Source organism: Lontra canadensis, unplaced genomic scaffold (assembly GCF_010015895.1).
Source record: "Lontra canadensis isolate GAN:19392208 unplaced genomic scaffold, GSC_riverotter_1.0 scaffold270, whole genome shotgun sequence".
NCBI classification, from domain to species: Eukaryota; Metazoa; Chordata; class Mammalia; order Carnivora; family Mustelidae; genus Lontra; species Lontra canadensis.
This window is the reverse complement of record NW_022631264.1, coordinates 29,613-41,439: the sequence shown is the minus strand read 5'-3', so window position 1 is coordinate 41,439 and position 11,827 is coordinate 29,613. Positions and strand designations below refer to the sequence as shown.

Below are 11,827 nucleotides of genomic sequence, written 5' to 3'. Positions count from 1 at the left end.
AGCTCTAACCTCTCAGGGGCCGAGAAAGGGACCGGAACAGGGCTGGAGGCCAAGACAGACTTAAGAGAGAGGGACAAAGGGGCAGAGCCCAGAACGGAGGTGGGACAGGGGTAGAACCAGCGCAAAAAGGAGGGCGCTGTGTGGAGCACGGCTTTGCATCCCATCTACTGTTCCCTCCCCGTCGTGCCAAAAGAGGAGGCCGAGGGGTTGGCCCTAAGACCCCAGAGTGGCAGGCCGTCTACCACGCCCAGCACGGTGGCTGGACCCTAGCGCCCTGTTAATGGGAGGACAGGATCAAGCATCCAGAAGTTTCTGAGAGCCATAGCCTTCCAAGCTGGGGACCCCTTCAGCGGCAGCCCAGCGATTTGAGGTGGGGGGATAGGGGCAGATGCCCAGCTGAGGAGTCCCCATCCGCTTCTCCCTCCCCAAGGGCCATGCCTAAGTCTCTTCTCAGAGGTGAACGGCAGCAAGGCCACACTCCTACTCCCAAACCAGGGCTTGAGACTGCCCTTTTGAGGACAAGCCTGGTGCCTTGCAAACACAGTGACCCAGGAAGCACTCTTTTCTTCCTTGGGAGAAACCCCTTCTCATTCTCTTACAGCAATTGGGGTAATTCTTTGTTGCCTGAAGAGAAATGGATCCTCTCCTCTCCCCAAATCTTGCTTGGAGCCCCAGCCTTGGAGTCTGTCCCCCAGAACCTGAGGCACTTCCCCCTCACAGCTGGACTGGCTTAGCTCTGGGGTTAGGGGGGAGGAGGCAAGCACCGAGCACCGTTGTCTGGCTGTGTTTTCCTGTTTGTATGAGAGGAAGTTGGCTGTGAGTCAGCAGACACAGGAGCTGTCAGTAGCTAGGGGAAGACCCCTGCCTCAGCAGAAGGTAAAGGGAGTGTGGACAAGTGGTCCCCACCTCTCCCAGCTGCTCCAGCTTGGAGAGGATGTGCCATCTTCAGCCTCCTGCAGCTCTTCTCTCTGAGAGAGTGATAATAATTAATCATTAAAATGGCCATGGTAATGGCTACCACTGACAGAGAGCTGACTCTGTCCCAGGCCCTGTGCAAATACTGCTTTGCAAGTTTCCATTAATTCTCACAACTCTTAAGATAGGGGATTTTATCACCTCCATTTTGCAGATAAGGAGCCATTTTTCTGGATGGGCAACTGTGGGGCCAGGAGAATGCTCTTCACCCACCTCCTACTCTAAAGACTGAAAATTGACCAAAGACCTCAGCTGCTTCTCTCTGAAATCCATTCTCTCCTGGTTTAAGGCCAGCATCCCACAGGGCTGTCTCCAGCCAGTGACCAAGCTTAGTAGACATCCTAAGGTAGGCCCATTCCTGGAAAATAATGGGACTCCTCTGACAGCTGACCTTGACTCAAGAGTCCCCCCTGTGCCCTTGATGAACTTTCCTTCTACTGCATAGGGGTCCGGGATGCTTCCTCCCAACCTTCCTTCCTTTGCTCTCTCCATCCCTCTCCCAGCCCCTGGCTCCCTTTCTCTCCCACATTTCCCTGTAACTCCACAAAAGAAAGGAATCAGGTAAATTACTATGGGGCACAGGGATTTTGGAGGGACAGGTTTTGGGGGGTCCTGATCAGGAGCTAAATGCAGGAGTTCTGAACCTTTTGTGTGTCAAGTTCCGCTGTGGCAATCTGGTAAAACCTAGGTACCCAGTCTCAGAATAATGCTTTAAAATGCATAAAATGAAATATGTAGGATTACAAAGGAAACCAATTATATTGTAATACAGTTGTAAAACTATTTTAATGTGATACCATAATATATGTGCTTCTTTATTAATGCTTTAAATAAAATCTAGCAATGGGTTGATACCTCACATAATTTTGAAGCTGTGAGGAGCATAAATGATATTTCAAAATGTCTGCAATACTGTAATAGGATACAAAAATATAAGTGATCTTTATTGGTGGCAAAGCCATAATTATGGCTAATACGACTGGTTTGTGGCTACTCTCATAATTGAAGGAAATGCTAAATTTCAGCTAGAGATTAGTGAAAATAATATTTTTTCCCATCCAAGTTTAGTGACTCCACATTAAGGATACCTGAGTTAAGAGTGTCAGGGCTGAGCTGCAGAGAGGGAGACCCAGCTCTCTCCTGAGACCCTTTGGGGGTGGGTGGCGACTCTGAACCCTGGGTTTACCCCCCTTCCCTCTTTCTCCCTGGCTCTCTCACTTTCTCTTTGTCTCTGTCTCTCTCTACCATGCACCTCTCATATCTGTTTCTCTGTTTCTCTTATTTCTGTCTCTTCTTGTCTTTCTGTCTTCCTTTGAATACATTTCTTTCTTCATTCTGAATCTTCTAATGGTTCTTCTCTGTGTGTCCATCTCTCTGCCTTTTCTCTCTCTGTACCTCTGTGTCTGTGCCTCTCTCTTTGTCCCCTTAATCTGTCACTGAGGGGACAGAGCAAATTCAAAGGATTGGTGTAGCCTGAGCACAGTGGGGCAAAGACAATGCCAACTCTAGGGTCCTTGAGAACTAGAAGAGGGCGTATCTCTGGGCCTGCAGCTCTGGCTCCAGAGGCAAGGGTCTTCCTTCCCCACTCTCTCTTCCATTCTCAACCTCCTTAAGGGCAGAAACAGGTCAAGATAGAGATGAGTGAGAATGAAGGCAGTGAATGGAAACATTTCAGGCTTTGGAAGGTAAGGGCTAAAGCTTCTGTGACTCTGAGCTTGGATACAGTGTCTCTTTCTCCAAACTCCCAGGAATCCTGATGTCAAGGCTATCTTCTGCCCTCCTCTGTGCCTGGGCAGAGAAGGGGAGAGTACTGACCAGGTCTGGTGTGCAGGCACAGGGACTCAGAGGTTAAGCCAGCAGCAGATGTCTGCCCTGGTCCCCAATGGGTGGTCAGAAGGGAGATCAGTAGGCTCATGGAAGGGGAGCACAGAGTTCTGGGATTGATCTTTCCTGAGTACTTAGAGTGGGGTAGAGCAAGCAAGTCAACTGTTTCCCTTGGGGTGGTATATGCCTCCCAAGAAGATTTAGATGAGGGGAGGACTCTTGGTCTAAGAAAAATGGGGACAGAGAGTGGTCACGGAATGCCCTAAAAGAGCTGAAGTCACCTAGGAAAAGAGAATAGGGGAATGGTCGTGTGAGAGGTGAACTAGTTCAGAGGAGTGAGACTGAGACTGCGTGGGTGGCTAGCGTCCCTTGGAGGGGCTGCCTCTTTGAGAGGTTGTCGTGGATCCCTGCCCGTTAGCCAGACCTCCGTCATCCTCATGGTCCAAGGGGTTTACTACAGCAAGATCAGCAATGCCAGGCTGAGCCAGGGAACTCACTTTACTCACTTTACTGCCATGGCTGGGAATCTGGGCTGAACTGCCATTCCCTTTTGGGATATCGCCTGTGATCCTTCAGGGCCTGCTGGGCTCGGGGTGATAGGAAAGGACCCTCTCCAAATCTTAATCCTGGACTCCCACCAGTTCACCCTGGCAAGAGAAACGCCATTATTGACCATCACCATCCGATCTGCCTGCCCTGGTCTAATCCAAATGACAATCGCAGAGCTCATGTGACCCAGTGTATGCATGGAGCCACAGTTTAAAAATAAGGCACAGCCCAGAAACCAAAAAAAATGAACAGGTTCTCAGTGTTTCATCTCTGAAAAGATCTGACAACCTACAGCAACCCTTCTGTGTTGGTCATAAATCTCGGTGGTCTGGGACTTCTCCCTCAGCTATACCTCACCTCCCTAAAGTCCTCCCCTTGGCCAGCACAGTCTTCCTCTCACTCATACTCTTTACTGTGCAGTTTGATTCAGCCTCGCTGGCATTTTGCAGGGACGGAGGAGTAAGAATAAATGTGACTGATGCGTGGAACAAAAGGGGTGCCAGTGAGCAGAAGAAGGGCAGAACCAAGCAGTGGGGATTGGGGAAGGGAATGTCCCAATACCCCTTTCCAGTTCTCTCTTTGCTCTTCCACCTCCCCGTCTAAATCATGGTCCACTACAGCCGCAATCGCTTAAGAGGTCATTTTATTCCCCAAAAGTGGATGGTACAATGATGCAGGTAAGGACAGCTCCAGAGTCCCTTCCTGACCCACCTCTACCTGCTGTGTGACCTGAGCAAGTTACTTAATCTCTCTGCACCTTGGTTTCCTTTTCTGCAAAACGGAGAGGTTAAAGCAGTGCCTATCACAGGGTTGTTGGAAAGATTCATCTGTGGAAACATACGGGTACATGGAAAGGGTGTGATGCACTCACTCTAAGCACTCAGTGAATGTTTCCCATTCCTTATTTCTGTTTGCGTGTCACTTCCACAGCGGCTCTGGATTAAAACCAGTTTACCTATCACTCCCTCATTCTGGTACATGCCAGGATCGTGTTTTCATCGATCACCCTATTGCCACATTGGACCACATTGTTCTCATCATGCTTCTCCCACCTCCCAAGGTTGTCATCTTATCGATTCCACCACTTGTGTTACTCCTCACCCAGTATCCCGGCACCCCTGCACTCCTGATCACCTCGACTGTCTCCAGAGGCCTCCAGGGCTCATTGGTTCTCCTGCTTTCCTGTTGGGAGGTAGAAGGCACATGATCACCCTCGCTGGGTCCTAATGAGATGGGCCAATTGGAGTGGGCATGGACTCTGAGGAGCATGTTTCTTGTAGGAAGGAACACTTCCATGCAATCATTTCATTTATTTCTCAGATTTTTATTGAGCATCTCTTCTGGACTAACCACTGTTCAAGGGTTTAGAGATATAACAATGAGCAGAAATAGACTGTGGGGAGCTTGGTCTACTACGGGAGTGAGACATTTACCAAAGAACCCCCAAATAAATGTGTAGAGTCGTTACAAAGCAAGATGAATGTTACAAAGGTGAGCAGTATAAGAGTATACATCAGAGGAAGCTGACCTAGCCTGGGGGGTCTGGGAAGGCCTCTCCTAGAACCCGTGTTTAATTAAGCTGAGATCAGAAAGATGGGTTAACTGGGGGTGGGAAGAGAATGTTGTAGGCCAAGGAACCACAAGTGCAAACCTAGTAATAGAGACAGAGCAAAGAGATGGGAGTTTGAGGCCACCTGAAATTAAGGGTGAGACCTCAGGGGCCAGGGCATGTAGACCCTTGTAGTCCTTGGGTGGGATTTGGTCTCCATTCCAAGAAGAGTGTAAGCATGGGGTGATAGGTACAGACTTGGACTTTAGGAAGATGCCTGCAGGGAGAATGTTAGGATCAGCACAGCTCTCCCCACCTCCAATTTCTCTGGCCCGAGGACTGCACCACCTCCCCCACTCACACACCCACTTCTCCAGCTGCTCTCCATTAAGCCCCTCCCCATTACCCTTCTCACATTTTTGTGAGGATGAGGTCATCATGGGGGAGGGGAGGGAGTCCCAGTCCTCTAAGCCTTCTTTATCCTAAAGGGCTAGGGCACCCCCCCAACACAGGGAGCGGGGAGGGGAGGAACAAACTCAGTACCTCGCCCTTCCCCCCATCTAGAGCCCCAACTAGAGCCCTGTCTCCTGCCATCCCAGACTGTTGTGGAACAGTGAGCTGTAGGTATAAGAAGATATTTTTATGCAATCTTATATTTTATGAAGGGCATCTCATCTTGCCACTACCACTGACTTCCACTGGGGCCTTGGGCAGCTGACCCCCTCTTTAGGTCTCAGTTTCCCTGTGCAGGTTTACTGGAGTGGGATCTAAAGTTCCAGACGGTGACTATAGTTAACAATACTGTATTGTATACTTGGAATTTGGTTAGGCAGTGGATCTTAAATGTTCTGACTACACATATTTGCAAAACGGTACATGTGATGGGGCTGATGTGTTAACTAACTTCACTGTGGTAATCACTTCCTAATATATATATAAATCAAATCATCAAGTTGTATACTTTAAAGTCATACAATTTATCGAGCAATTATACCTCAGTAAAGTGGAAAAAAAATTTTTTTTGTAATGGGCAGCACTGTCCAATAGAACTTTCTTACTAAGGAACATGTTCTGCATCTGTTCTGTCCAACATGGTAGCCACTAGCTACCTATGGTCATGAAGACACTGACAAGCGGCTGGTGAGCCACAAGAGCTGTATTATTTTATTTTATTTTATTTTATTTTATTTTATTTTATTTTATTTTATTTTTAATCTACCCTTAAACAGCCCCATGTAGCTAGTGGCTGCCATACTGGACAGCACAGGCAGATCATAAACTTTTATGAAAATCTGATGACAGTTATGGATTCCTCCTTAGAAAAATATCCATGTGCTCTATCAGAGATGGGCCCCTCTGGTCCCATTTCTGTATCCCAGGCAAGCACAGCTGACTGGCTGGAGCTCAGATCCTTCTACTCTGCCCTTCTTTCTGCCTCAAAAACGCAGGAAAAGTGGGTCCTTGCCTGGAGGTGGAATGACTGGGATATCCCAGGAACGAACAGACCACAGTTGTAAGCCTAGTTTTCTGCCCCTAGCCTGGGGCACTCCCCACATATCTAAAGAAAGGCAAGGTAGTGAAGGGCTGGGTGCAGGGGTAAGAGGAGATTCTCTCAGTATTGACCTGAACTTCCTCCTGCCCTGCTTCCACCCACCCAAATGCCACTGGGCCAGTTCCTCTTGCAGCTTACAGCTCCATTGGAATGTGAGGCTGTGCTCTGGAGATGGGATTGTGCCATGGGCCCCACAGTGTTTATGAATAGAGGGATTTGGAGTAGTCAGAGGGTGGGAGACCTAAGCCTAGAGGGTGGGTCCCTGGACTCGAGTCCAGCCCCTCGAGGCCTCCTTGCACTGGAAAAGGGAGCAATCACTGTGTGCTGCTCGGGACCTTCTTCCTGCGGCTACTTCCTCCCGCCCCCAGTGCCACCCGCTCAGTCCTGATGTTTTTACTGTTTTTCCAGATCATCTGAGAGTCAGACCCTGCCCCCACCCAGGAATATGGAGGTCTGGGGGGCTCAGAGAAACTCACTCCCTGCCCTGCATGGATGGGTGTGTCCTCTCATTCTGGGGAAAGAATATTGTCTTCCCTTGTGCTGCTGGATCCAGCCACTCCTTCCCAGAAAACTTCTTACACAGACCCATTTACAGGGGACAACCTTCATTGGGACTTAACTTTTCCACCCTCTGCTCTCCTCTCCCTCCTTGCTGTTCTTGCCCACCCTCCCCTCCTTTTTTTCTCAGATGTCCACCCCTTTGCCCCACCTCTGCAAAGAAGTTGGTCAGTTCCTGCCCCCACAGGGTCTCTCTATTCTTCTGGTTTCAGCAGCAGCATTGGAGTGGTCAGACTCCGGCTCTGGGACTGATCCCAATGTGGGTCACACAGGGGGAGAAAGCTCTCGGAAACCCCTTGTCTAGGTCCTCTAGGAACAGAGCATGTGGCCAGGATTCAGGTGAAAGCCCAGGGGGCTGAGGGCGAGGAAGAGGAAAATTTGGGCGGGGAAGACACGAGACAGGGGGTGTTCAATGCCTTACTGTGTTGACTTGCTTCATATGGGCCAAAGAGAGACACTGCAGGTTGCTTAGCCAGAGTGTGTATACTCAGTTTGTGGTCAGACTCCTCTAGAAGACCGTAAAGAGGAAGCATACCTTGGAGTAGCCCACAGCTTCCAACCATATCCTATCCCCATGGGTCAGGGTTCACCCCAAGCTTCTGGGTTCTGTCAACCAATTTTGGCGGCACTCAGAAACCAGGTCCCACAGTACATAGCGTGGCCTTTCATCTACACTCGAAGGTGAGCAGCAACGTCAGAGAGAACAGGGAAGTAGTCAAGGCATTCGAGAAGAAAGGTTTGTGTCTCAGTATGATCTAACCCTTGTGCCACTGAGATCCACTCACACCCCTGCATTACATAAGACTTCCCTACTTCAACATGCGGTTTCCATTTTTGTTCATGTTAACAAACTTGTCATTACTTTTTCCCCAGAAAGGGAGGTATAATCCACTGTAAATAAGACCTCTTCGAGGTGACGCTAGATGTGAATCAAGGAAGATAAAGACAAGAGGGTTAATGAAGCAAGCATTGTCCCCACTGCTGTAGCTGGTCCCGACTCTGTAATTGATATGGTCTCCCTCCTCCTTCCCTCAGTTAACCCTCTGCAGAGCTCAACTACTTGCCAGGAGAGATGATACAGGTTTCCATCTCTGAGAGCTCTGATCCCTTGGTTGCCTTCCCTTTGGGGACTGTCCTTGGTGAGGCTGCCCATTGTCAATTACAACTGGGTGGAAGGTTCTAGGAGATGCCCGGTGAATCTCCTGGCTGGGTACAGGCATACCCTTCCCTGCCCTTTTTGCATCTACATGTATTCCACCCACAGCTCTTGTGCCTCATGGTCACCAGGATGAATGACCTTGACTGGTACGGTAACGAAGAATTGAATGTCCTTTTTGGCTATTTGGTGCCCCCCGCATGAGAAGCATAAAGGAGCCAGGTGGAAGCCACAACTTCCTTTTTAGTGCAGACATTACCGTGTTCCCTAGTACAGTTCTGCCTTCGTGGGAACTAGGACCTCTAACTGGCAAAGCCCACTGTTTTGGGAACAAGAAGCAAAAATTGTGCAGATCCAAGAGTGAGATGGGCCACTTCCACTTCCACATTGATTCTGAGACCTGTAATTTCTAGGTGTGGGGGACACGGTGCTATTCGAATCAAACACCATGCCCAGAAGTTCAGGGCCCACACCCACATGTGTCATGTTGCTGCTGGTGACTTCTGAGCATTCCAACAGGCTGCCCCACTGTTCTGCAAGGCCCCCTGCTTCTGGGCAGTAAGGCACAACTAAGTAAGACCAATGGATCTGTTGCATGGATTACCATATCATTATTACATCATTAGCATATGACAAATTAACTCAAAATGGGTCACAATCTAAATGTAAGAGCTGAAAGTGCATAAGTCTGAGGTGACCTCATTACAGTGCCTTCTTCGTGGAAGCACAGTGGACAAGGAAGACAATCTTGAACCCCAAGCACACACTGGTTCTAGTAAGGATGAATTACTGTGCTCTCCAGGATGGAAGGAAGGGATTCAGGGCAACCCACCTGCCACCAGGAGCTCGGCTGATCTTCTGAGGAGGAGAACCACACCTGCTGCTTGGCGTGGACCTTGCTTTAGAACGATGGAGCCCTCAGAGTGTTGGAACTGGCTCAGTCTTGATGAGGGGGAGTCCAAGGTATTGGGCCCAGGTATTGCCCCCATTCCTGGCACCATGGCCACTGTGTTCAAAAGCTATTGTGCACGGATTTGGGGTGGACAGGAAGAGGGGCGCTCACCTCAGGAATCATTCTGTCTGCATCTGGCTGGGTGCTCTGTAGGGTTTGGAGACCCAGAAGCTTGCACATTTGGTACCCACTTCCGGAAGTCTGTCCATCTACCTTTCTCTAGTCCTCTTTGTCAGTGATCTTGGTTTTGTACCTTCCAGGCTCCTGACCAGTGAGCCAAACCATTCCCTACTTCTCTAGAATTAGAGAATATCCACATCTCAGACCACCTCACCTTCTAGATGAAGCTGATAACCGAGCGTACTGCTCAAGGTTTTGCACACTGGGTGGAACTTTTCTTCACCACTGTCCTTTAGGGTCACCCCTCAGAGGGCCGTGATGGGGCACCAGTCCACCTCAAACCCCACCAGCATACCACACAAACCATCTGTGAGTCCCTTTCTTGTCATCTGAGAAGGGACACAAGCTTTAGGACCCAATATTCCCCTCCATTCCTATCTGCCCATGACTTCCTCTCTAATCCTGACTCACTGGGAACAGGTCCCTCACCCCCTGGCCTCCAGTCTTGCTTCACGTCCTTGCCAGACCAGGCTAGACAGGAGCTAGTGTCCTACTTCCTCCTGGGTCTTGGGGCAGGGTGCTGCCTTCCCAAGGCCTTAACATCCTCACTCAGTAACCACATGATAACAGCATCAACAATAACTCCTGTTGATGGGCACTCTTCTTGTGCCAGGCAGTGTGCTGATAAGCAGGGCCAGCACTAGGGTGAAAAGAATGAGGAGCTTAGGGTGCAAATTTTAAGAAGCTCTCAGTGTCATACAAGTGCCAAGTCCCTTAAATTTTGGGCTCCAGTCACTTGCTTTTCTCTAGTCCTGACCCGACCGATAAACTCTTAACATGTTTCTCTATTCATTCTCACAAGTAAATACTACTACCCCTTTTTACAGATGAGATAACTGATCCCAAGGTTCATTCGCCAAAGTCATACTGTTAGCAACCAGCACAGCCATGTTTTCCTAATTTTAAGGCCCGAGCTCTTAACCTCTCAGCTGTATCCACCCAACTTAGCCTGGCCTGAGCCCCCAGGGGAGGCTCCCTGAGAGTGATCTTCCACAAAATCAAAATCCCACTCAGATGTGGGCTGTAGGACCAGCCTGCACTGATGCAGGCAGGTTGGGTCCGAGGACCTGGAGGAGGGTCCCACAGGGTCAGGCAAGAGGCTGACCGTAGGACAGAAAGCAAATGTGAGCCAGAGAAAGAGAAAACAGAGTTTACAGAATAGTGTGAGTGACAGAGGAGAGCAGGTGGAGTGTCTGGAGAGAGGAATGAGTCTTGTCATTGCTTGGGGTAGGGGTTTGTTGATACTGAAGAAGGTCTGGCATACCTGTTTCTTGAGGAGTTCGTGGCGGGGTCCAATCAAAGGCGAGTGTCAGGTGAACACCTGGCGTTATTTCGGAACTTACTGAAGGTAGCCAGCATCAGCTGAGGTTCGTTTGAAGGTAATGTCCTAGAATGTGTTTGGGATCTGGCTCTTCTTAGGTGTTAGCAGGTGTGTGGGGATCTAGGCCAAAACTCAGAGAATGATTAACCTTCTTGCTTCCCCTTGAAGTGGGAGCATAGCTTCTTTGGCTTATTCAGAGGCAAAATATGAAACATGAGTAAATGGGGCCTGGCAGGAAAACAGTAGAGAGGGGGCCTTTCTGAAATGGAGCCTCTACTTCAGCAACCATGCCCCTTCTCAGCACTGGCAAAGCCCAAACTCGTTGGGCCCAGGTACCCAAAGGAAGGGGCCGCGCCCGAGCAGGCAGGAAAAGGGTCCTTTCCCGAGAATGTCCACTAGATGGCGCCCCAACACCGAGCCACAGAGCTCGAACCGCCGAGTGGGCGGCCCCCCAGCGGAGAGACGCCAGCAAGGCCCTCCCTCTCTCCTGGCCAGGCTTCCCAGAACCCGGCGTTGGGGGTTCCCACCCAGGTCTGAGCCTCGGCCTTTCTCGCGAGCGCTGCCCACCGACCCAGGTCCAAATCCTCCTCTGCTCTCCCCGCTCTCTGAATCTCCCACCCCTTTCCCTGCCGCCCTCAAGGGATGGACTCATGGCGAGGAGGCTTCCCAGGACACCTGGGAGAGAATCTTTCTGCTTTCTCCTACAAATTGAGCAGTGCCCAGCACCTCCCAGTGCCTCCAAAGCACTGCCTCTTCCCTCCGTTCCCTTCCTGAATTCCCCAGGCCCTCCCTGTCACTCCCACCCTCTCAGCTTCTGCCTGTCTTCTGAGGCAGGGACCATTAAGGCCGTTTCCACAGATTTGGTGATGCAAATACATGCAAATATATGCAAATCGCCATGTAAAGGAGGCTTGCCACTGTGGTTCTAAGTGGCTGTCACAGCTTCTCTGACACCTGTTCTGAGAGACAGCTGCCCTGCCCCCTCCTGCTCGGGCATCTATCTTGCTATTTACCCCCCTTCTCTTCCAAAGCTGGCTTCTGGCCCCCTTTCCTTCAGGGACCCTGGGTGCTTCTGGTTACAAAGGACCGTTGGGGGCTTGTCTCCAAACTCTCTAGAGGGGGCAAGGAGGGAACCACATCTTAAGGAGCACACACTTTGCCATCTGAAAATTACACCATTTCCTGCCTGTGTGGCCTTGGAAAAACAGCTT

At 50.1% G+C, this 11,827-nt stretch overlaps 1 long non-coding RNA gene across 1 annotated transcript; it reads right to left on the bottom strand.

The window, feature by feature from the left end:
* Nucleotides 1-764: 764 nt before the first annotated feature.
* LOC116862581 lies at nucleotides 765-9,193 on the bottom strand. The gene is made up of 3 exons (XR_004381660.1): nucleotides 8,641-9,193; nucleotides 907-968; nucleotides 765-791 (listed from the first exon to the last, which is right to left on the bottom strand). It is a non-coding gene; the product is annotated as an uncharacterized LOC116862581 (long non-coding RNA).
* Between the last annotated feature and the right edge of the window lie 2,634 nt (nucleotides 9,194-11,827).